Here is a 25,400-nt window from a genome sequence, read left to right as displayed (position 1 = left end):
ATGCTCACATCACTTGGTGGACAGTGTTAGGAATGCTCACATTAGAGGGGAGCAGTATAGGGGAAACCAGAGGAGCATCACTGAGACCAGAATACAGAACTCTTGCTCTACAACAGAGGGCTCACTCCCGACACAGCTATCGAGCGCAATGGCCTGGACTACACCAGATGTTCTGACTTTCAGGTGTTAGGCTTTACCGTCCGTCCAGTGAGGAAATGACACAGAGTATAGAAGAGGATCCCTTCCCCAACAAGAGACCCAGGCCCGACCACAGGTCAATTCTGTCTCTGACATCCCTCTGGAGAGGGCATGGGGTCAGGAGAGGAGAGGGCCTTATACACCTCCACACACTTTAGTCGTTCTTTTAACAACTGAAATAGGTCAAACCGACAGCAACGAGCTAAAGCCCTCAACACGTTCCCATTGAAACCCATGCACGATATACATCCAGTGCCTGTTGTTTTGTTAGTCAACAGAAAAAGACCTTTGAAATGCAGTGGGCAGTATTTCTCTGTCGCAGTGCGGCCTTATCTGTGTTGAGGTCTGTACTTTAATGGGCTTTATTGATCTAAACAACATCAGGGGTTGCGGTGATGTTATTAAGGTAGAGATAACTTCAGTGTAATTCCACTCAAACAATATATTAGCGTTTTATTGGTCTAAATAACTTTGCCTTTTAGACAGTAATGCACCAGTAAGTCACCCAGGCTCTTTATGTCTTCAGGATCTTAATAAAGCATTTCCTTTGGACATCCTGCTGTGGAGAGAGTGAAAAACGACAGGTTAAAAGGCATGCTGGGAAGTTTCCATGCTATCAACATAAATTATCTCTTTTGAATACATAAATACGCTGTGCGCGGAGCTGAGAATGGCGTGTATGCAGTTGTGCGTACAGCACATGCATGTAGGCCATGCTCATGTGTGTTAGTTTGTGTTTAGTAGAGTCATAGGCCTCTATACATTCTCCAATTCATGCTTGTCAATGTTGGAATATTGATTGATTACAATGGTAGTTTGTTCATGGAGGAAGTCCATAGCGTACTGATTTAATAATTACATTGAAACTATTGTGCTTTGAGCAGATATTAAAGATAATCAGAATACAACTTAGGAGTATTGTTCATTTTAGTTATCGATTAAATGTCTCAGTAGTTCACTACAAACTTTTTAAAGGACAGTTGCAATATTTCTCATTTCAAGGGCACACTATATCCAATATTTATAGGAAATAACGATCCCATTTATCTAGAAGCATATTTTCAGGGGAATTTTAATTTGCAGCTATTTAAAGCCTGGGTTTTGGTAATGAATTATTTTGTCATCTTGCCTCTGATGAGATTCATCTTTAATAACTGTAACAATTATTTTATTAAAAAGAGAAGCCATGCATTATGGCTATCTTGCCAAGGTCTCGGGCTGGAAAGAATTCTCATTAAGAGCTTTATATTACCCCGTAGTGCTTTCATTTGGATGTCCCGCTGAAATTACATTACGTGTCAACAATGCTTGTGTTAAAAGTAAGCAGTCATATTTACAGAGGCCAGCTTTTTTCATTCACAGGCTGACACTTGGGAGATGTATTTAAAGAGATACCAACGCTCTATGTCTGATTAAAGTCATTTTAATAGGAAAACTCTCCTAAAATGTTGACTTTTAATATAAAGTGAGGAATAGAGTTTTCTTCCTTTGGCCTAGATATAAATCTAATTTAAAAAGTCTTGTGTAAGTTTTGATTGTTTAGGATTGCTTCATGAATAATTTTCTTAGACAAAAAACTTCCTGCCCCATAGATTTATGTTCTGTCCAAGCTGAATATTTTTTGTCTCTTTATGATGGATCAATCCATGCGTTATCAATCAAAATCCCTGTCTTTTGATGTCACTGCAGTTGCTGTGCTCCTCTTGCTAATGGCTTCAGGCCAGTGTTAATGACATGGTTGTAATTGTTTGTCAGTCTGGTAATGTGTGATTTCCTATCACCATGTGATGTTGGACGTACTTACAATAAAGAAGGGATCTTGTCGGAAAGACGAAGTGTGGTGATTTGTCACCAGCCAAATGTCTTCACTCTCATCCATTCTCATTTTGATGTGGTTAACAACCAATTCAGACAGACAGCATGTGTATGTCTTACACCATAATGTCTTTGTGATCTAGAGTATTTCTGAGAAAACAGGAAGCTTAGAAGTAAACTGGTCGATTTCTTTGTGTACACACATGAAACAAGTTTGTCCCAGACGACAGCAGTTTGCATGAGGGAAAACGGCTCCTTGGGGAATGACAACTTGGTTGTCTGGTGGGCCTTTTAGATGCAGGCTTTGTGACAAGTGACACAGGCGCAGATTAACTGAGCAATCTTGCATAGTTCTCATATGGCACTTGAGTGTATTCATAACGGTTAGGTGACGCTTCCTATCTGAAACTGTTGTATATGGGATTGAACATAGCTTTGGATAAAAGCGTTTGCATATGAACACACTGGAGAGCTCTGTTCTGTAAAGAAAGACAGAAGTGAAATTGCCATGGGCTTTAGGTGGAATTATCGCTTCCTTAAAATGGTCATTAGTAGCAAGAACATTTCAACATTTTAAGAAAACACAAAGTATTTACAAATGTAACGGGTGTTCTGATTCCTTACAGTTGTGTATGTACAGTTACAATCCACCACAGTACATGCACCGTATAATACTTTCACTTTGTCTTTCACTCCATTCTTGTGGTGACTGTGTGCATGGCCTGCCTTTCTCTTTGACCTGCTTCCAGATTGTTTATATGAAAGAGGCTAGATTCCTTCAATCCAATACTGTACGTTCAACCAGCCAAACAAAAGGAAGGTGTGATGAACTTATCTCCAGAGGGAGCTACTTATAGTCACAATTGCCCTTCTGTCTTCTGGTCCCCCCCCCCCATATCACTTCATGTCTTCATTGGTTATTCTCAGTCTGTTTGTGCACACATGGGTAGTGTAATCAGCTAAATGTAGCTGCTGCTTTCTTATTATTACCTGGGTGCTTAACACTGATTTTTTTTCCTTCAAGGACAAATGGTATAAGAGACGGCTGATCCCGTGTGAGGTCCCTCAGCTCTCAGTGAGCAGCAGATCCCTTTTCAGCGCCAGCTGTTCTCTCAGATACACCGGGCAGCACTGAAATTCTCTTAATATAATTCTGGGAGGCTCAGGAGAATAGCGCAAAACAAGCGTGCCAGCGAGGGGAGCGCTGAATTCTTTATCAGCGGGCCTCGACTGGCTGAGTTAGTGGGCAGCGCTCTCATTCATGAGCAGATGTTCAGTGCAGTTACACTCTGCAGTTAATGTGAACTTACTGGCCTCTCTGCCATCGGCTGCAAGGACGTTGGCAGCGACCTGGCATCTGAGAATTACTCCTGTTAAAAAGTGCAGGCCGGGAAAGGGTTGCCCTGGCCTTTTTTAGCCACTTCCCAGCCCAGGAGCTGGAGCCCAAGCAGGGGAAGCCACTGACAGCCCATCCGTCTTTGAGCAGACAGTGATGAAACACTGGCCACTGTTTGCTGGGGGAATAGCAGGGAAAATTCCTGAAGACAATTTCCACAAGTTTACCATTAATATCTACACACTGAACATGAAACCACACTACTTGGCAGGAGATCGAATCTGCATGAAAGGTTAAAACAGTAAGGGGAAAAGCCCCTGTTAATAACAAGCTGGTAGGTGGGATGCTTGTTTCAATACCCTTGAAAGAGAATTCATTGGATGTCGGCAGCTGGGAGGAGGTAACGGCGGAGCCCTGGTTGGTCCATGGTTGAGGCCAGCTGGTGCTGCGGTCAGCCTGGTGAGGCTGGATCCTCTCCTCAGCCTGGTGCTGCTGGCATCTGTCGACCAAAGCCTCTCATACTAGCTTTGATGTGGCTCTACAGATCTGTAATACTTTCCTACAAACTAAGCAGTCTCATTAAAGGATTATGTAAAGGCCTATTAACTTATCATGGATGTGTACGTGACTGAGTGTTTAGTAGGTAACATTCTGTTCCCCATGGGTGAAGTGTGAAAGTCATCGCAGTAAAGTTCTGGATGTGGGACTTTAATAGTGGGAATAACAAGCACTTGTTTCTAATGCACATGTCTCATTCTCACTTTCTAATTGGTCGTTTTCAGGTTGGGTTTATGAGAGCAAAACTAATTAGTGTTTCTAAATTCAGCAGAAAAAAAGTCAGTTGGGTTGATTGTTCTGGTTTCCTCTCCAGTGTTAGGCACTCAACAATAAAATAAGACTCTAATCATTTTTGAACTGCTTGTATTTTTAAACTCGGTTGAATGTCACTCCTGGTCTCTTGGCATTTTGTTTGGCAAGATCAGGGAACAAGTGGTTGCCCTCTCGACGTGTTCTCTTTGTGAGTCGTGGGAAGTTTAGGATGGGGCCGGTGGAAAAAACAATGCGTTGTGTTTTAGGTGGGGTTGTTTCTGCTTTGATTGGGAACGTCCTGCTGACAGGCGCAGCCTGGTGAGTTTACAGTAGCTCTGACATTCCCCGTAACGTTATTCAGAGCTGTGCAGCTGCAGCGAGCCCTCAGGAAGCCCAGCACAGGCCCACATGGCCCACTGGCGGCCCACGGAGTGGAGACAGAGCCCTGTTTGACTTGGCACACCGTCCCTTCGCCGATGGAACTTCTGCTGTCTCTGCAGAAACGCCAGTGGCGGCTGCTTTGGCAGGGCGGCGGTGATTCCAGGGACAGGATGGGCTTTTTCCACCTCTCCTCCCTTTCAGGAAACACATTTAGCCTTTTTTTCCCCTCCCGTGTTTTAAAGAGGAGGGAGAGAGTTAAGGTGGAGGTCCAGTCAGACGGTTGGTGGGCCAGAGTGACAGGAGTCTGCCACCAGGGGTTGGTGGAATCTGTGGCGTTTATTTGACATGGAGTGTGGGGTGCTTAGAGCAAGCTATTTCAGAGTCCTCAAAGCTCTCTTCTGGGGGTTTCATTCATACTGAATAAAAAAACTTTATAGGTCATTTTAACGTGCTGTAAAACTTACACTATTTTTTATTTTTCCATCCACACCTTTGGGATTTGTCTTCAGAGGGCAGTAATTAAGGAGTACTGAATCTAGGGTTAGGGAGGAACAGTGTTTAAATGCAATTAGAGCAACGCTCGAATCAATTTGAACTCAATTACAGTATTCTGAATGTGCCATTATTTGTTTAATCAAGGGAATTCTCGTTTGAGATGCTAAATATGTATCCAAATATATTTAAAACACAGGAAGAAAAATAATCTCTGTGGAACCTAAATAATGCTGGTTTAATGAAGGATTGTTTGAAAGTGACCTTCGTTGCTTGCCTCCCCTCCCTCTCTCTTGCATACTCGCACATACACACACGCACACATACAAAGAGTTAACACAGCCTTGGGATTGCATTATAGTCTGCTTGTAAATACAATTTTGCAATTCTGGAGGCAGGCTCAATAGGATGCTTCCCTTTTATTAGTCATCAATTTGCGTTGAGCAAGTTTCTGCATTATTTCTATTTTTTCATTTCTAACTAACGACCCTCCTCTTGTCCTCTATCTTGCTCCCTCCCTGCCTTCCTACCTGTTGTGATGACCTGCTTTAACCAGCAGACTCCAGTGGTGCCATTCTGTGGAGCCTGGGATTCAAGTAAGTGTTCTCTGACAGCAGTAGGTAGCACCACAGATTGGCCTTTAGACAGCCTGCATACTGGCCTTTAGACAGCCTGCATACTGGCCTTTAGACAGCCTGCATACTGACAATCCTCTCATTAGGTTTGTCAAGATTTACAATTATCATACCAGGACTCAAAATTGTATTTATACGCTCACAAACATATTCTTTTGATAAATGTATCTATGTCTTTACACAATATTGCATGGTCAATTGTTCTTAGTATTGAACAGCTTTAATGCTTCTCTCAATTGCATCTGCTCTTTTGTATTTGCTCTACATGAAACTAAAATGTGGGCTGTAATACCTGTACATTATTGATAGGAGCAAGAGATAAGTCACACAGGCAGAAACCACAACACCAGCGTGGTGGATTCCAAGCCTAAAGCAGAACATTAGCAGGTCTTATGCAGCTTCATGTCTGCATCCTTCTACCATCTCCTCAGCCATTGACTGTCTGTGTGGTGTATAAACACATCCAAAACAAACAATGACCCTGAACAGACAGCACACTACAAAACAATTGTAAAGCCTGGAGTGTAGTGTAAACACACAATGTCTGACCTTCACACAGGAAAGGCTTCACCTTAAATGCAGTGTATGTGTTTTGGACAATTTGACCTTGGAAAGCCATGTTGGGGCATGCATTCGGCTTTTTAGTTATTCATTTACTCAAGATATTGGTCATGTTTTATTCTATGATCATATGATCCTTATAAATGAAACAGGCTCTTAATACTGTCTTTAGCCTTGGAATAAAGAAATTATATCGCATTAAAGTGGTCCTGTTCCCATATTGATATATGTAGGGTGAGAGGTGTAGCACGCTTAGTTGGAGTACTGTGAAGAAATATCTACATGTTGACAATGTAAACATGTGTGTGTTTCTGTTCAGGGGGGATTCTGGGGGGCTACGAACTCCCCCTTTATACAGGCCAGCTGTGGAATGATCAAATAGTGTCTCTAATTAATGCTCTGGTGTTCATCCATGTAGAATTCTCCTTGGAATGATAACAACCTGTGACAATTCTAAGCTGGGATCATGTGGCAAGCCAACATGTTGTTCACATCCATGTCATAGTGAGGCTAATGAAGGCCAGACTGATCCTTGGATGTGAGCCTTAAACAAATGATCCCCTCTTTGAATATTAGGTCCTCACTACATTGCTCTGTTCCTACGTTTTCTGCCAGGACATTGCAGCATGTGTTACCTGCAGATTGGAGGTGTCTGGTTCCACTATCAGAAACTAGATTATTATCAGCGTTTAATCTGTACATTTTTTTTGTCAGGCGTGAGGAACCTGGTTCATGACTATCTTTTCCAGTTTTGTGTGCTTGCAAAACAGTTTGATCGTGAGTGGAAATGTTGAGTGTGTTGTCATTTGACAATGTAAATGAGCTATCTAAATGTTTTCCCCACCCTCTGAAGAGAGATAGTATTTACATAACCAGTTGGGTATTTGATATTTATGGAAATTAAAGGTTTGCCTCATTTTCCAATTTGTGTTTTTTGATTGCTTGTGGATCAGAGAAGCAAATGTCATTTTGGTGTTGTAAACATTTAACAAAACTACAATAGTGCCATAACAAAAAAAAGCTCAGAAGTAGTAGGTTTTAAAGACAAAACGCAATGAAAATGGAAATGGTAATCTTTTGCTTGTAAATAAATCCCACATTTGCAATTACCAGACACTTTTGAATATTGATTTGAGAAAAGACGACATGAAATGAAGCACTTAGGATTGTTCAAAACCCAGAGCTTTTGTAACCTTGTCACTTATAGATACTTCTTATTGCCTCTTAAGTGCTGGTCTTTCCTTTTATAAAATGGTGATGAGAAACAGTGTAATTTGGTTTTTGCTGATATGGCATGTGTACCTCACAGATGAACTGTGTGACGGAACTAGCAGTGGTCATCTTTGATGTACTTAGGCTGGCAATATAAGTCTGAAATGTCCTGTGTTCTAGCACTTTTTTTCAAAGCACTCTCAAAGTGCTTAAAAAGCTCATAAATGGAACACAGTGACGAAATGACCCTTGATGGAGATTTGATTTACAGTGTAAAAGTTTTCTCTCAACAGGCGCTTTAGAAGAAGTAATATATTTTCAATATTCATGTGAAAATGTAGATGAGTTCATAGAAGAAGCTGTTATGAATGTGCCATGCATGTTCACTAAACATATTCATCCTGAAGGCATTGCTGCATTATCAAGGGGAATTAATGGGCTGTCAGTCGGTGTGTGACGTAGCGGCGCTCCCACTCTACTCCATGACCCTCCTGACTCTGGCCTCGGCCCTGTTTGCAGCGCGGGCTGTTTGTAAACACGAGGCAGGGATGAGCAGCGCTGCTCTGGTCGTGTCTGGCTCGCAGACATGTACGACACAATGTGACAAGCAACAGATGTGTCACGCAGCCTGGAATCAAAGGGCCCATCCAGCGTGGCGCGTGCCATCAGACATGGCTCCTGTGAAGAGAAGCGCTGCTGGCAGACGAGGCGAGGCGGTGGCAGGACGGCTCCCAGCGTCCTGTCGGAGGGAGGACAGGCCTGTTCTGAGGCCTCTCTGACACTCCCAGTCCCTCTGACATCTGCCGCCCGCACTGGGGCTCTCATCACATGTACACGCTGGATTCAAAGAGCCTCATATCAAGCTTGTGAGTTTGGGTCTCAGCGAGACAACAGCCACAGGGAATGGCCTCCTCATTCGAAGATGTATGAGCACTACAAAATAGGATTGTTTGTTAACATTTAAAAAGATGTGGTTGTCAGTATTGTTAGGGCTGTGCTTAGTGGGTCATAGGAATGGAGCATCCAGTTTTGTGGAAGTGAGTTTTAAAGTTGTATTTAAACTAAGGTCAGACAGGTTAAGGAAGAGAGAGGACTCCAGAGACTAAATACACACTTCAACCATCCATGCACTGTAGTACTGTAACGACTTTACTGTATGCAAAACAATTGTTCTGTTTGACTACAACTGTAAATTTGCAACAAACGTTTGTGATACAGGGACCATGATAACCTGCACAGTTTAATCTGCTCACAGCCACTGCCTCGGAAGCAAATTGTGTGGGTCTGTGTTCCTGAGGGGGTGGAACAGGAATACTATCCTGACCTGAACAAGTGAATGGATGAAGTTAAAGAGACAAATGCCTGACTGATCACCTGTCACTCTGCATCTGTTTACCTCTTCACTACTATGATGCTCTTCATCCATGTGTGGAACATTTCCCTTGACTCCACTGTCACCTGTGAGGATGTTATGTCCCCCGCTACTTTCCATTATCACGTAGGGGGAAGTTTTTCTCTGATAATAATCACACCTAGCAACACGACTATGTAAAAAAGGCATTATCTGCCTTTCCAATTTGGTTAAGTTGTTGAACGTGGGTGATCCCCACATCCAGCTTAGTCTATGTGACAGAGGACACACAGAGAAGAAAGTTGTCAGATTACAGGGATAATGTATTTGTTGAGAAAGTATTCATAAAAAAAAGCACATTTTAAAATGTTTATTTCTAAATTTCTAATTTCCACTGCTCAGAGAGGGCCCAGATGTCAAGTACTCCACCTGCCATCATTTTGTATTCAACCCATGTTCACGTTTACTGTATGGAAATGGGAATGGAATATCTAGATGTAAAATGTGCTCATTTACTATTCAAATGTTACAAAACAATCGGATGCTACATGCCTGTCAGTATTTGCATAGAATACTGTTTGTGACAATGGAACAAAGATGACCTGGGGACGAAAGCGATTGAGAGTCTCTGCCAGTTGGAGGCACATTTATATTATAGTTATTTTATCAGGTAGCTTTTATAAAGTAACACATTTCAGCTGAAAAACAAATGATAGTATAATCATTACCATACACTATATTACCAAAAGGGACTACTTCCAGATTTATCCCATTTAACCTGAGTATTGTTCAATGTCTACCTCATGAGGAGAGTTAGGTCAATTCTCAAGTGCATCAACAAAAATGATTGTTGGGTTCCAGTGTAGAAGTTTGTTTGAATACTCTGTCAGAGGGAGGGAGGGAGGGAGGGAGGGAGGGAGGGAGGGAGGGAGGGAGGGAGGGAGGGAAGGAGGGAGGGAGGGAGGGAGGGAGGGAGGGAGGGAGGGAGGGAGGGAGAAGAGAGGCCCTAACCCAGCGTGATTTGACAGGGTTAAACATTGGAAACGATTGCAAGCTATGACATTTGTAGCGAGTATTAAAGCCAACTGTAATGAGGTGAAACCAGCTATTTTTAATTCTATAGGCTACAAAAGGGACTACTTCCAGATTTATCCCATTTAACCTGAGTATTGTTCAATGTCTACCTCATGAGGAGAGTTAGGTCAATTCTCAAGTGCATCAACAAAAATGATTGTTGGGTTCCAGTGTAGAAGTTTGTTTGAATACTCTGTCAGAGGGAGGGAGGGAGGGAGGGAGGGAGGGAAGGAGGGAGGGAGGGAGGGAGGGAGGGAGGGAGGGAGGGAGGGAGGGAGGGAGGGAGGGAGGGAGGGAGGGAGGGAGGGAGGGAGGGAGGGAGGGAGGGAGGGAGAAGAGAGGCCCTAACCCAGCGTGATTTGACAGGGTTAAACATTGGAAACGATTGCAAGCTATGACATTTGTAGCGAGTATTAAAGCCAACTGTAATGAGGTGAAACCAGCTATTTTTAATTCTATAGGCTACACTGTAACACTAATTAATAATTCATGTAAGGGTGTTGCTGCTGGACCCTTTTTACTTGTGTTTAAATTTAGCCATTGTCCTTGTCCGGCAGTGTGATTAATGGGTTATCAGGTATATACGTAACCATGAGATATCTCTTCATCTGTCATTAAACTGCACATGGAAATTAGTAATATTTTAAATCAGTTTCTGTTGAGGCAGAAAAAAAGGCACTAAGATACCAACAGCCAAGTATGTACAGTGGGTATGACTGACCCAGTACTGGGTGTACAATATTATTGTATTACTTCTAACATTAGCTTTCTGTACACTGCTTACTTAGATATTAGAGTAAGTGATGGTGGGATCTGTTCATATGTTGTATAATAAGCAGACAGTATGTGTTTTTAGACATGCCATAAGGTTGTAGGCTGTATTACCAGAACAGAGAAAGAAAGAGTAGAGAAAGATGAAGAGAAAGAGGCCTTCAGTTAGCAGTTGTCCAGTGACCCAGAGATTGGCTAGCCTGTCAAATGAAGATTACGCTTTCATTTCTACATCTAATCCCAGTAAATCTCTCACAGAAGAACTTGGGGAAAACAGAGTTTCTTCCTAGAGCAGGGCTTTAGAGCTTGTGTCTTCTTTATCTCTGCATGTACATCTCAGTGGACACAACACCCTGTTGTTTTCAATTGCTCTGGTCAGTCCTGGGGAACATGTCTGGATTACTGATCTCAAACAGACGTTGAAATTGCAACATTTGAGCCTTTTCGAGTTGCCATAGTAGTACCTTGTGGTGTGATAACATTCCAAGTGAACTAACACCACAGCACTTGGCTATTCATTCATAAAGTAAAGCTATAAGAAGCTCTAGCCTATTACTCAGTATGCATATGGGAGTCAGGTGGCTGAGCGGTTAGGGAAGCGGGCTAGTAATCAGAAGGTTGCCAGTTCGATTCCCGGCCGTGCCAAATGATGTTGTGTCCTTGGGCAAGGCACTTCACCCGACTTGCCTCGGGGGGAATGTCCCTGTACTTAATGTAAGTCGCTCTGGATAAGAGCGTCTGCTAAAATTACTAAATGTAAATGTAAATGCATATACCCATAGTAAATGTGCTGTAGTGTGATTGGGCCATTTAAATAACCACACATAATACCGCTGAATGTCTCTTGGTTTCCCTTTCAACATAGCTGATCATTCTTTTTATTGAATTATTAATTTATATGTGCTGAATTATTGAATTAAGTTAATTTCTGATCAGATTAATATTAACACTTGCTGAAATATTAATGATCAATGTGAAAAGCGATGAACTTACAGATTAATGTAGTCCTAAACAGACCCAGGGGGAGGTGGTCGCAAGTCAAGTGTACAGGAACTGTCTGACCTCAAACTACTTATCTTTTTGCTAAGTTTTTTCTCTTTATTTCACCAATTGGTGATGAAGTACTCTTTGGAGGCTTAAGTCTTTGCTTTGTGTTTGGCCTTTGAGTTACCCCAAGGGATTGGACCAACATTTGTATGTGCAGTACAGTATATCACCTTAGTAGTCACCTGTCTGCAGCAGGGTTCAGAAAAGAACTCAACTGTGGTGAGGGAAGTTGCAGAGAAGTGTCTCTCGGACCAGCTCAGGTCTGCTCTATGTCTGTCCCACTTTCACCTCCCTGAGACCCCATGAACGGGTTTTAACCTCTCCCCTAACCCCTCCTCTCCTCTCCCCTTTTTGAAAGTCAGTGGGAAAACTAAATAGATCCAGACTTGGTTGTGAATGTGAAAATCTAATATTTCAAATGTAGGATAAAAATGGTTCTGAATAGTTTTTCTTGTGCAAGCAAAGATTTTCAACTAGTGGCTTGAAAATGTTATGCATGATCTCTCACCGGTTTTGATTAATATACTTTTAAGATTAGTCATATTCAGCAAAGATTTGATCAATGCTGTACATCATTCGTTTTATTCTTAAAATTGTCCCATTGTATTCCAGAAATGCGAAAATCACTAAAAAATAAACCATAATGATATGCACCTTTCAAATATGATTACATTAACAATGTTTTAAATGTTAATGCCAGTTGAGGGCATAATAGAGAATACATGAAAGACTCACTATTTAAAATCTGATAGCCAGGGAGAAGCAAATTATTTCAAATATTTGATATTTAAATTATTTTCAAATGAACAGAGACATGAGCAGAGCAAAGGCGAGTAGTTTCCCCTAGTGAGACTCCAGGCGCCTGTTTCCTTGGTGTGTTTCTGGCTCATTAATGTTCGAAGCAAGTGAGAGAACCAGCACATACTCTCTAACCCAGAGCAGTGTGAGAGAGACCCCGGGCCCGACGCATGCATGCACACAGAAGTCCCTCTGCCGTTTCAAGTCCACTGGCTCTTTCAGGAAGGGATGGCCGCTGAGCTGTCCTGATTAAAATGACAATAGTCTAATTAACTCGACCTCTGTGTCAGTGCACAAAACGGCTGCTGGCCTGCAAGTTCCTGTTTGAAAACCCTTTGTCTTCACGCCGTCCAAAAAAAAGACATTTTTCAGCAAACGCCTCAACCCCTTCGTATGAGATTTGCTAATGGCAATTATTTTTTATAAGCTAATTAAATCTAGGCAAAGTTTCTCATTTTTTTCTTCACTGTGGAATCCTTTAGGGAGTCGGCATTTAGGGGATAGCATTACAAGCACCTCGAAGCGCTGTTAGTCATTTAGAATATTATATACGATTATAAAATGCTCTGTTTGTACTCAACCTGATTTTATTTCAAACATGGTTAATTACACCCTTGCATCTGAGCATCCAGACTGCAGTAGCCTCCTTCCTCTAGTGGCCTTCTTCCTCTAGTGGCCTTCTTCCTGTAGTGGCCTCGTCCTCTGCCTTAGTGGACAGAGAGCATTTTGATAAAGACAGGCCAGAGATTGGAGATTTAAACAAAGGAAACCATTTTATAGCAAACTTAAACATTTAAATATGGCTAACATTTCCACTTTCATGCTTCACAACAGACACATTTGAAAGTAGGATTTAGCTCATGACCTCCGATATGTTGTCATTATTTAATACTCTCATCTAAAGGGAGACGGAGAGAAAAAGAAACAACAAAAAAACTTTAATGACTGAACTGGAGACTGCTTTTTGTTCTATTATCCTTCTGCTGGTGATTAAGGTCTATAGGGAGATAATTACGCTTTAGTCTTGAGTTAATGAAACGAAAACTTCTCTTTTCTTTTGAAAGGAAAGGCAGATCTTTTGTGCCACTATCTGCAGACATCTCCCACCCTTGACAGGGCACATTGAGGATTGGTTCTGTTTTAGGGCTGAAGCCCCCTCCCCTCATCGCCTGTCAGTCTGGAGCCGATACGAGAGATCTCTCACTGAGGCCAGCATCTACGGGCTCTGTCTCAGCAGCGCCAGTGTCTAGTGGCAGCACCGTGCTCTGCTCTGTGTTCAAGGTACACTGGAACGCAGCAAATGAAAACCTCCCAACAGGTCATGAGGGATGGAAGCTGAAAGCAATCAAAAGGACTGGACAAATCTCCATTTCACCAACCAAGTGCAGTACAGACCCTTTAAGCACCACATGCTTTTAATAGCCAGATACCTGACTTACATGTGGTACTGTGTCTGTAGCCGCCTTGTGTTCTGTGTTTTTTATTTATTTCTGACCTTTGACTGTTGCACGTTGTTGAGAAAAGTGTGTTTTACTTAAAATGAATAATTAGTGTGATTATTATCTTTTGAACACACCCCCACATCGTGAAAATGAAACAAATACACACGTACCTTGGCAGAGTAGTCATAATGTATCCTCTGGCTTCACAGTTTATTCTCCTTTCGTCAACTGTGTTTATAAAACGCCTTTGCAATGTAGTGATGTGCAAAAACTTAGCAAGGGGAATTGCATTTTGTAATGTAATACTTTTTTAAGCCTCTAGTTAGTAGAAGCAGTATGTCATAAAATAAGAAATGTCGAGCGAAGAGGAGGGGGTAGTGTTACTAAGGTGTTAATTGAGCGAATATTGTGCCATTCTAAAGTGCCTAAAGCCCAGATGCCCTCTGAGACATCCCTTGATATGAATGAATGTGCAGACCGGCCATTGTTTGATATTTCTGCACCGTGTAGCACGAGTGGTGGCTGGAGAGCACATATACTAACTGTCCTTGTGGAAGTTCACATCTGGTCTGTGGAGCTTGTGCGACTGTGGGCCCGTCCCTCCTCCCCCGACACTACTCTCACATTTCATCATCTGTTCTCCAGCACTGGGGCGCTCCGGCACAAGTTGGCCGCTCTGGATCCATCTGTTGTTATTATTTTCCACTGATAATTGGCTTGAACAATGGAATGCCTGTCCCCCTGCCTTTGAAACCCTACACCCTGTTTATTTTCCAGAGGTCTCATTTCTGCTCTTGCTGCCTCTCTCTCTCTCTCTCTCTCTCTCTCTCTCTCTCTCTCTCTCTCTCTCTCTCTCTCGCTCTCTCACTTTCTCGTTCTCTCTCTTTCTCTCTTTCTCGCTCTGTCTTTCTCTCTCTCTCGCTGTCTGTCTGTCTCACCCTCTACATCTCTCTCTGTCTGTCTTCCTCTTTCTGCCCTCCTCCCTCTCTCCCCCACCTCCCCTCCTCTCCTCTTCCCTACCCCTCCTCCTTGTCTCTCCCCCATACACCCACACCAGCCTGGTGTCTGGCCCCCTCTCTTCCATCCATTTCTCCCCCTGCTCTGTTTGAGAGGTGCTTGCATGAAAATGACATCTTTGACTGGGCACATCAGTATGTGTCACTCAGCATCTAAAACTGGGCTCCTTCAGGGCTCAGCTCCTGTTCTCTTTGGTTCACTTGAAGTTTTAGTCATGACGCCTGGCAGATCCAGGCAGCCTCTCCACTCCAGGAGTCTCGCACCGGCGTGAGTTTCTGTATTCATATCCCGAAGAGGGGGATAGAGAGACAAAGAGGGAATGAAAGAAAGAAGGAAAGAGAGAAAGAACGTGGAACTAGAATAAACTAAGAAGTGGACAGGGTTATTGTGTCAGTTTAGTCCCGGTAAAGGTAGTTTAGACTTTTCCTCTCCACCCGCTAGAAGGTCTCACAGTCAAATATTATCTACACACCCATTAGAAATGCAGCAATGTTTAATTTTCTGAGTTGTTATAAGTCAACCTTTCCACAAAAAAATCATTTGCCTTGAGTAGAGTTTGGTGGGGTGTTTTTCAAGAGAAACCAAGTTCAATGGTTGAACATAATTTTTTAAAATTTTATTTAGCTAAAATGTTGGAAAACAATACAAACATAAGTCACAGACTTTGTTCATAATCTTTTTTTTGTATTCTTTAACTTTGCAACAAACTTTGAGCACTATTTTCCATTGAAGATAAAGACAGTGTTTGTATTGGCTCTGGCTGGTGTGACCACTGTGTTGTTCATTTGTTCTGCTTGTGCTGCTTGTTCTTGTCTAATTAAAGGCGCTCAGGACAGGTAGGGCTCTCAGCAGGCGGCTGGTCTGGACCAGTCCTTCATTTGCTGAGTGTTTGTGTTTATGCAAAGGGGCCTCTTCCTGCATATTTAATCTAGAGCAAGGCACTGGCTTTTGTTGTGTTTAGACCACATACCTCCAGTCCCAGGAAACACTGCAGTCAGAACTCCTGCTCTCTCACACACACACAACCAGCTAGCAGCACTACTTCTCCTGGTACTCCTATCACTGACAGCTTCTTTTTTTCTTTGAGAAGTGGATTATAAATACTATCGTTAATCCTGAAGTGGAATCTGCATGAATGTTTCATTAATGCAATGAAAGCTTGTCTCTGTTCATGGGTAAGTCAGTAAAGATTTTAATTGTGTTTTTCCCCTCCTCCTCTCCTTGCCTTTTATGGGACGGTGCTGGATATGTGTGTGTGCTGTAGGTGTGTTAGTAAGGGCTGGACGGTGCCGGTCAGGGTTCAGTAGGCAGACATGTCCCACTGAGGAGCAGAAGTTACTATTGGAGATAAATGGTTTTAAACCGCTTCAATCTTACCGTTCACATAGTAGAGAGCATTGTGTGAACTTCCTCTATTTTGTTTGTAGGTGTGTGTTCTGTGTGTGCATGTATGTATGTGTCTGTATGTTAAGTCCGTGCTGCTGTTCCGTGTTTCCGTCCAGTAGGGTTGAGGGTGATGGTAAGTGTTGAATGTGCTGTGAGGGGTGAGGGTTTCAGTTGCTCCCCCACTCATTTCACTCGCTCTTCCTCCGTCTTTGTCCGGGGAAATGGAATCTGTGGGTTATTGATATTAATAGCACACAGGATCTGTGGCGGAGTGGCGAGGAGGAGCAGGGCACAGCAGGGACTTGGTGGAGTGGAAATGTGATATTGAAGAAGAGAATTGACAGCCCTCATGGTTGACGGGGTGGAAAGGAATTGGTCATAAGAGTAGCATTGCATAATGTGGCTGTAGGTTGGCCCTTTGTGCCGTAAGACGTGCCGTGTGTGTATGTGTGTGTGTGTGTGTGTGAGTGTGTCTGTCTGTGTGTAGAATGTCCCGTTGTAGTTTCTTGTGAGTGAGACAGTGTGCAACTCTCGGGTCAAAAAGTTCTCTTCTCTGTTGTCCCAGCTGTGACTTCTCAATAGACTTGAACAAAATGACATTCGTTTTTCAGTTTGCTTTTTCAGTTTATTTTGTGCATCAGTAGATAAGAATTTTTATTGTGGATTTCTAGACGCATCCAAAAGAAGGGTATGCTGTGATAAAAGAGCTGTTAACATTTAAATAGTGTAAAGAAATGTGCTGCCTTGTTTGTTTTGGGTTCAGAGTGAAATTCCACTTCCTTGGTATTAAGGCGGCAAAGCTCTCAGTGTGTACTCTGTGTACTTTGTTCTCAGCTCAGCAAAACGTGAGGGCAGGTCCAACGAATCTCAGGGATCAGACAGGCTGACATTCAGCAGACTGCACTGTTGCCTATTCAGCTTAGAAAAAAGAAAAACACGTCTCCAAAGGGTTGGAGAAAAGTTGGTTTTAATTGGTGGGTTTTCAGCCTGTTTGCGTGTCAGAAAGTGCTGTTGTTTACAGTCTATGTGGGTGTGCAATATAATGCCAGAATCCTGCCAATCGTGTTGAAAGAGAAAATACACTTGATTTTTGAGGGCCGTTTTTACGAGACCTAGTTATGTTTTCATTGAATCAGTCTGTTTTAATAAAGCATGAGAAGAAGAAAAAGAAGGAGAGTGCAGTCGGCCCTCAGTGTATCACGTGTAAACAGCTGCATTTGTTTCAGAATGACTCATGCCTTCGTTTTTCCTGTATTTTAGAACACAGACAGTGACTTGGAAAATCTCAAGCACACACCCTAAAGCAAACACCAATGGCCTGTGTGTAGATATCACTAACTGCTCTGCCTATCCTGTTGTACGCCCATTTTATTCTTTGACTAAACTCTCCACTATCCATTTACAGAAAGGGACTAACGCAGAGACAATGCTGCATTTAATACTATCTAGTTTATGCAATGATAAATAGACACGTCTATGTGACTGTCTAGCGTCACTAAGTGATCGAAACAGACTGGGTGGGATTTAAAGACTGAGACAACTCTGGCATGTCCTATTGACAGTCATTGAGTCGAGCATTAATTAATATGGTAATGACGTGTGAAAGTTCATTAACGACCCACCACAAAAGTAGCCACAGATACAGTATTAAGTATGCTCAGAGTAATTAATGGAATAACTTTACTTTGTGGTAAATATTCATGGGCTCTTCTTTCTGTCAGTTGTGCGTGAGGAGGGTAGAGAGCCTGTCCATTAGAGGGGCTGAAGAGCCACACAGAGTGGATGTGGGCCTTTTGTTGGGATTGGGTGCGTTTCTCTGGAGGGGTATTAATTCATATTTTGAACATGCTATCTAGCAACAAAGCCGGAGGCGCTGATAACATACCTCGGACATGAGAGCATATTGTAAAGCAGTGACCTCCTCACGAATAGGAGGTCCACTTCATAGTTTTACACAGAGCATGAAATGAGTCTTTGTTCAAGCGCAAATACAGTCATTTCACTCAAATAGTCCAAAGCTAAAGTGAAAACCAGAAATAATCATTTCCACAGTGTTGCTCGGTCTCATCATGATTCAAAGCTCATGATTCTCATTGAAAACTCTGGTGTATTTGGATAATAATGTATAATTCTTGTAGCTCACACTTTTATCCAAAGTTACAGGATGTCTTACCATAAAAAAAAACATGAAGCATCACACCAACTCCATTGTCATAAACCCTAGATACACAGTTGATGCTGCTGGCTTGCAACTGCTTCTCCAGATGTCAACATATGTTATATGGGCTCTCTCCCCACCCTCCTCACACAACACACTGGCTTTTCAACACTTTCTGCACAGCACAGGAAGATGCACCTCCATTCCCTTTGTCTTTCGAAATTGTTGCATTCTGATTCATGTTCTTAGCCTGGCCCTCTGACTGTGCATGCACATAAACCACCTAGGTGGGTAATTATCTCACCCATGACTTTCTCTGTTCCCCCAAATCTCAATGTGGGAGTGTGTGATGGGCTCTGCTCCCCCAACTGAGCAAAGCAGCGTGATCTTGTTTATCCACACCCTGCGCTCTCTGCTCCCCCACTGCTCTAAATGCCAGTAATACAACCACGTGCAGTTGGAAATTGAGACAATTATCTATTTAGGTATTACAAGATGCACATTATATCGCGGAGAGAATAAGCCCACAGCTGCTATTATAGTTCTGTTGTTGTCTTTTTTCCCCCCCAACACCTTTTTTCCATCGTTAAAGTGATGGAACATTTATCTAAATGGATGTTATGCATTGGGTAAACTCATTTAGTTCCCAAGGCCTTTTCAGGTGATAGGGATTAATGATGTTTAGTAGTTTAAAACAGAAAATATCTGTCATTTGTCGCCACTCTATTGATGTACGATGGTATTGATGATATGTTAATTGAAGTGTAATGAATCTGAATAATAGAGGTGTGTGGGAACAGTCAATTTTGGGTAATAATTCGACCCGCAAAAGGGGTTCAGAGTAAGTTTAATGTTGACTTTTCAAAAAGGGCATTTAACAGATAATTAATGATGAAATTGGGCAACATGTGCTCATGTGTTTTATCTACCCATAGGCTGCTTTAGATAAACACTTCAGACCTGCGTAAAAGCCCGGCCTCAGTTTTGACTGGCAAATGTAAACGGTACAAAAGAACAGTGTGGGAGAGTAGGTCTTTTTTCATATTTGGATATGCTTTAATGCTTTTATTCAAATGCTCAGGAGATATTGCCCCATAGTCACTTTTCAGTTTACCATAAAAATAAGATTTTTTTTCTTCCTATTTTCCATTCTATTTCTGTTGTGGGGTTGAGTGCTCGTATTGCGGTGCTGGCTGCATTCTGAGCAGTGTCCGCTCCCAGGGGAGGCCTGGTGAGGATGGGACAGGTGTGCTCGCCACTAGGCAGAGCCCTCTCTAACTGGACTCTCAGAATGAAATATAACAATGCGTTTTTGTTTAGCAAATGCAATATCCATGTTCATTAAACAGTTCCATTGTTCTGTTTTATTGACTGCTTTTATTGAATGGCTGCTCTTATCATATAGAGTGACATGTAAAGATGTGGTTTACAGTGAGCGTATACTGTTGGTAGGTGAAGTGTGTATTATTCCTGTATCTGGGAACAGTTACAGGTGAAGCTACCCACAGAGCGTTTGCTGCTTCCTTGTGGAATTGGCTGACGCCGTGATCATTTGCCAGAAAATGTGGATCCTACCAATATTTGTTTTTTTGCAATGCAGTTGAAATGCTTCGTTTTTTAATAGGTTAAGGGCAGTAGTGGCATTCTCTAACTCTCCCTGTCTCTGTCTACAGGGCTAAGAGGCTGAAGTCACAACGCTGGAACTGAAGATTGCTTTAAAGAAGCAAGTCCTTGTAGAAGGTAAACATGCGATTATTCATTTGTGTACTTTCTCAATGTGAAGTTGAATGTTGTATTGAATCAGCTTAATGGATAACTGAATCTTGTCTAGTTTCCATGTTGGTTTCCTCCTAGATAAAATAGATGGGTGCAGTCTGATAAATGAATAATCCAAAACATAAAGTGGCACGTAATGGCAATGCTGTAATGCGCCTCTTACTGCTGTATGCTGCAGATGTACATTACTATATAATAACACTGTGTCCTAAGACAGTGACCTTTCAGTGGACTTCTGCCTGTAGTGAAATCAGACATGACAAGGCGCACATAATAGCAGTGTGTACGTTTCAGACAAGTTTGCTTTAGAAATACGTACATGGACATACAGTTCATGTGGATGGCTCCCTTGTGGACCATTCTACTCAAGTTTCTTGGGAACGCAATTTCTGTTCTCTCTGACTCTAGAAGGATTAGGAGACATTGCGTGGAATCAGTTAGTAGGATTGTCCCTGATTATTTGGACCGACACACGTGTTTACTCTCGGAGAGCACACCAATCTGTTCCCCCTTCACCGATTCAGGCTCTCTGGCACTTTTTATGGATCATTGTGCGTTCTCCTCACACCCCTCTCCGTATCACCGAGCGTTGGGGCCCAGGATGAGAGCATCCCGGCTGTGGAGATCCAGTGGGGCGGAGCGAGGGTGTTAACACGTCAGGAGCTGTGGGCTTCAGAGAAGCAGCGTCTGTGTTCTGTCTCTCACAGCCCAGCAGAGCAGACAGTGACGGCCTTCACTATCACAGCCCTGAGCTCGTGGCTGAAGGCATTGGTTACCAGAGATACTGTAAACCACCGTCAGCCCTTTTAATTTCTTGTTGTGACTTGAAGAGAGGTATTCCTCTCTCAGTAAAGGCCCACACAGTCTTTAGTGTCGCCTTGAGTTGTCCACACAGCGAGTCTCCGTTCTCTTGTGGTCGTGTTTGGAAACCTGACCTAAGGGGCATCGTTTTGTGTGTGCTCTGTAAAGGAGAGTTATTGGGAAAGGCAATAGGGTCAGTTAAAGCTGGAGCTGTTCCTTTGCATCCGGTCAGAAGGCCACTGAGCGGGATCATTTATTTGTGTGATCTGAATAAAAAGGGGGTACATGGTGTCAGAGAAGCTTGTTTGTTTACTGTCTGGACTCAGCATCTCTGCTCGGTCATCCTCCTTACTGCTTGTCGTTTTTAATTCATCAAATCATCTTAACGTTTCGAAAGCAGAGACTGGGAGACAGAGGGCAGACACCACATATTATTTATCCTGAGTGCATTCTCAGCATAGTCTCAGAAAGCAACGTTTCTCCTGGCCCTCAGCCGCCTATTCCAGATGTAAGATCAGCCTGAAATCTTACAGACGATTGTGTAATTAACGTTAATGTGCCAAAATCATCCTAATTATTAACACAACTTTCCAATGCGATTTTGATTGCATCGCTAATGCTGAAATCCCTGTGGCAGCTTATAGGATTAACATGCTTCAGTCTTTAAAGCCATTTTGAAGTGCAATAGACTTTAATACGGTAGGGCTGCTCTTGCTATTCACAAATGAGACACGTAACTTTACGTGTGTTTCTGTGTGTGTATGTGCCTGTGTACATGCATTTGAATAAGCATATGTGTTCATACACATGCTCTTCTTTTCATTATTTGTTTGGGGATTACGAATTAAAGCCGTCAGACAAAGGGGCTGATTATGCTGAAGATGGCTCTTGGCCAGATTGTTCAGTAAGAAGGATGGCAAACTCCTGCTTGATAGTGATATGTGCAGAACATACTCCTAGCACATTTTCTAGTTAATGTCCCTCCTTTTGGTCATATTATATAAAACTAAACTGATAAACGTGCGTTCCATGATTCTTTTAGAAGCCCACATTGGTCTTGTTTCTGTGGGTGGCTTTTGCATTCTCTTGTCTCCTTGAACTTGAATTGAATTCAAATTTGAATTTCATGACCATTTACAACAGAGGGAAGTACATATCAACAAACAGTTTCTTGCTTATTTTTCATCAAAGTGTTTATTAGAATGCCTCTGAAGATCAGAGACTAGATTACTTGAGTTAAGCAGTTAGAGTTACTTTGTTAATCTGCTTTTATGGGAGTATTAAGAATAAACAAGTGAATTCATGAGTTGGACCTAAGAAAGGTCACACATAGATTTATGTTAGTAAGAAAAAAGGCTAGAATAATAGTTCCCCTGACTGCGTTTATTGCTTACTTTAAAAAGTAATTTCTTTATATCAGCATCAAGCTGAAAATTGCCATGTATTAGTATTAGGGCTGGTAAGCTTCTAATTCTGTGGCATTTACAGCTGGCTGTGTTTCCATGCATTTATAACACTTTGATTCTTAAGAGTTCCTTTAATCGCTTTTGCCGAGCACGGAACATAATAAACAACTTGCTGTTACTAAAGTGCCACATGGGGGAGATTGCTAACAAGAAAGTTAAACGTTTCTGCCACTAGCAGTTTTGTCACTGTGTTTTTCATGCTCTGTAAGTACCCTAATCTACTTTCTGAGCCGGGGTAGTGCTGTAGTTAAAAACTGTGACAGACAAAATAGCTGCTAGGCTTTTTTTGCTATTGGAAAATGAAATGTTATCATCCGTACAAAGACATTACAGTGGAGACCAACATAAAAGGCAACAGTGGGTTTCTTTTTTTTCCTGTTTATCAAGATCACAGGAAGTGACAGAGCTTTCTAAACACTCTCACCTGCCCCCTGTCTTCTGTCTCTATCAGATGCACTGCTTCCACCACACATCAGCTGCTATCTGAACAGGCTCTGGGAGATAGCTTGGCTCTTTATTGTCTGGTTAAACAGGGTTGCACAGGTAAATGTATGGCTTATTCTGAATACAGTATGTCAGTGAACACAGCAACATTCTTTTCTCTTGCATCTCCTGCACTTTCATGTGAATTATCTTCTCTTGTAAAGTAGAAAGAATTGTACAGATAATGTTATCACAGATGTGTTATCTTGAAGCTACTTAAAATACCTTTTTGGGTGGAAAATGTGTTTGGCAAGTTTCAATCTATTTTTCTATCAGCATCACACAGACATCTCTCTTCTTTGGTTTGGAACATATTGATGGATGTATAAACTCAGTTCTGTCTGAGAGACTGAAGGCCTTTGATAATGTCAGCCTGCTACCAGGTGCTGCCGGCTAACGTGACAGCGTCTTTGTGTGAGATTGACTGAGGCGACAGCAGTAAGCAAATTCTACCCGCAGATGAGTTGTCTTACAGAGAGATGAAAAGAAAATCACAAAAGTGAGAGAATGTGTCAAATCCTGCCTGGCTTTTTTTCTGCAAGGTTTTGACTCTGACCCGTTATCTCTGCTCTAAAAAGATGAAATCGAAATAATCTGTTTGAATGATTTTAAGTTTTAAAATCTCTGCGACAAACTACCTGTATGTTTTGTTAATGTTGAGACCAGTAAATGCCATAGGGAATTATTTATGATTAGGATCTTTGTTTGGTGTGTTAAAAAAACCTGCTTGCTCCATCGAAAACATTTTTTGATCAATGTCTTCTAATTTTACACCATAAGGGACATCTGCTAATAATAATAACAACAACCCTGCTCATTCAAAATGTGCACCAAACTGAGTTGATGATCTTGGTTCTTAGTTGTACATTTTTGACATTGCTGCATTAACTTCCCGGTCACTATAACTTCAAGGCAGTACTTTTCTTCTCCATTTATTTGAGAAAACAAATCCCTTTTAGGGATGACGCACCTGGTGTGACTACTTAATGGAATGGCTTCAACCCTGCGTAAATAAACAGCTTGCATTTTCAGTGTGAGATTAAGAGAGGGGCTGAGAAGACTGCTAGAGAGACGCTGAGGAGAACTTTACAAAGGCATTTGACGTATGGAAAGTACCGAGTACGTTTTAGACACATTGCAACTTCCTTTTTGAATTTTTGTAAGCAAAGAAACCTTAAAAAATTGTTTATGTTTCCATTGAGTTCGTTTGGGAATTGAGTTGGATTGGCAGATGGTTACAGTAACATCAATAGTTTAAGGAAGCATGTTTGAGTGTAAATTAAATGGTGGAAATGTCTTTAAGGACTTTTTAAAGGGATAAAGTCATCACCACAGCCAAATAAATAGGGGCAAGGAGACAAGAACAAGTGACCACTGAAACAGAAAGTAAAATAGTGTTACATTACTCTACATGCCATTTAGATTAGTGAGAAACAGAGCCTTCCGACCCAGACATATCAAATAAGATCCCTTTTCATTTTATTCAACTGCAAGTTTGCCAAATGCCTTAATTAACATCATAGATAAATTGCCAATTAGGTTTTTCTCTTGTTCCTCTTGTTGAATCATCAAATAAATCAGTTAAAATAATGGTTAATAGTTCGAAGTTATTAGTTAAATGTTTAATTAAAATAAGGCCCTCAAAGATACATATGAAGCGGAACATTTCCTAAGAAAGTGGAGAGCTTTTTCATACAGAATGTGGGTTTATTTAATGTAACTGAATAAGAAAGGCAGAGACATTTTTAAACATGTATTTATTTACAGTGTTTTTGCACCGGTTTCAGCCTTGGCTCCTACGTTGTTTTCATAAACAAAGTCTCCCTGGCTAAGGAGAAAGTACAGGGCTGTTCAGAGAGCTGAAAACAGGAATGACAAACACCATTAGCTGAAAAATTTCCATCTCATTGCAACTATGTTATTGTTTACTTTACCATACACGTCCTAATATGGTTACCTCCCTGTTAAAGAAGGCAAGCACAGAGCTAAGGGGCCCTCGCAGGGAGACGCTTTTAACTGCCACTTAGACAATAAGAAACAAATGTCACAGCTCGGCAAAACGGCCTAGCTTTCACAGCTTTACAATACTCCATCTTCCATGGTGCCTGGCTCAGGCTTGTGTGTGATATTTATCCTCTCTCCTCTGTTACCCATCATGCCCTTGCAAATCACCCCCGCCTTTTCGTTTTCTCTCTCTCTCTCTCTCTCTCTCTCTCTCTCTCTCTCTCTCTCTCTCTCTCTCTCTCTCTCTCTCTCTCTCTCTCTCTCTCTCTCTCTCCCTCTCCCTCTCCCTCTCTCACTGCCTCTTTCTTCTGCTTGTTCTTTATGCTGTCTATCTCCTTTCTTTTCCTGTGTTGCTTTATTTGTTTCTTTATCTCTCTATCCATTTC

The 25,400-nt window shown here is 41.9% G+C and overlaps 1 protein-coding gene across 7 annotated transcripts in view; it reads left to right on the top strand.

Moving 5' to 3' along the window:
- Positions 1–25,400, top strand: part of foxp1b (forkhead box P1b) — a 130,819-nt gene that overhangs the window by 20,046 nt on the left and 85,373 nt on the right. For 6 of the 7 annotated variants that reach the window (XM_067242106.1, XM_067242024.1, XM_067241943.1 and 3 more), the window contains one exon: positions 20,158–20,224. The gene's annotated coding sequence lies outside the window, so the exon portion shown is untranslated. Of the gene's footprint in view, positions 1–20,157; positions 20,225–22,993; positions 23,071–25,400 lie in introns of those variants that run through there. The other variant, XM_067241859.1, reaches the window with a different exon arrangement.

The sequence above is a fragment of the Osmerus mordax genome, chromosome 1 (genome assembly GCF_038355195.1).
Source record: "Osmerus mordax isolate fOsmMor3 chromosome 1, fOsmMor3.pri, whole genome shotgun sequence".
Classification (NCBI taxonomy): domain Eukaryota; kingdom Metazoa; phylum Chordata; class Actinopteri; order Osmeriformes; family Osmeridae; genus Osmerus; species Osmerus mordax.
Note: the sequence above shows the minus strand (reverse complement) of the source record. Positions and strands in the feature narration are given on the sequence as shown.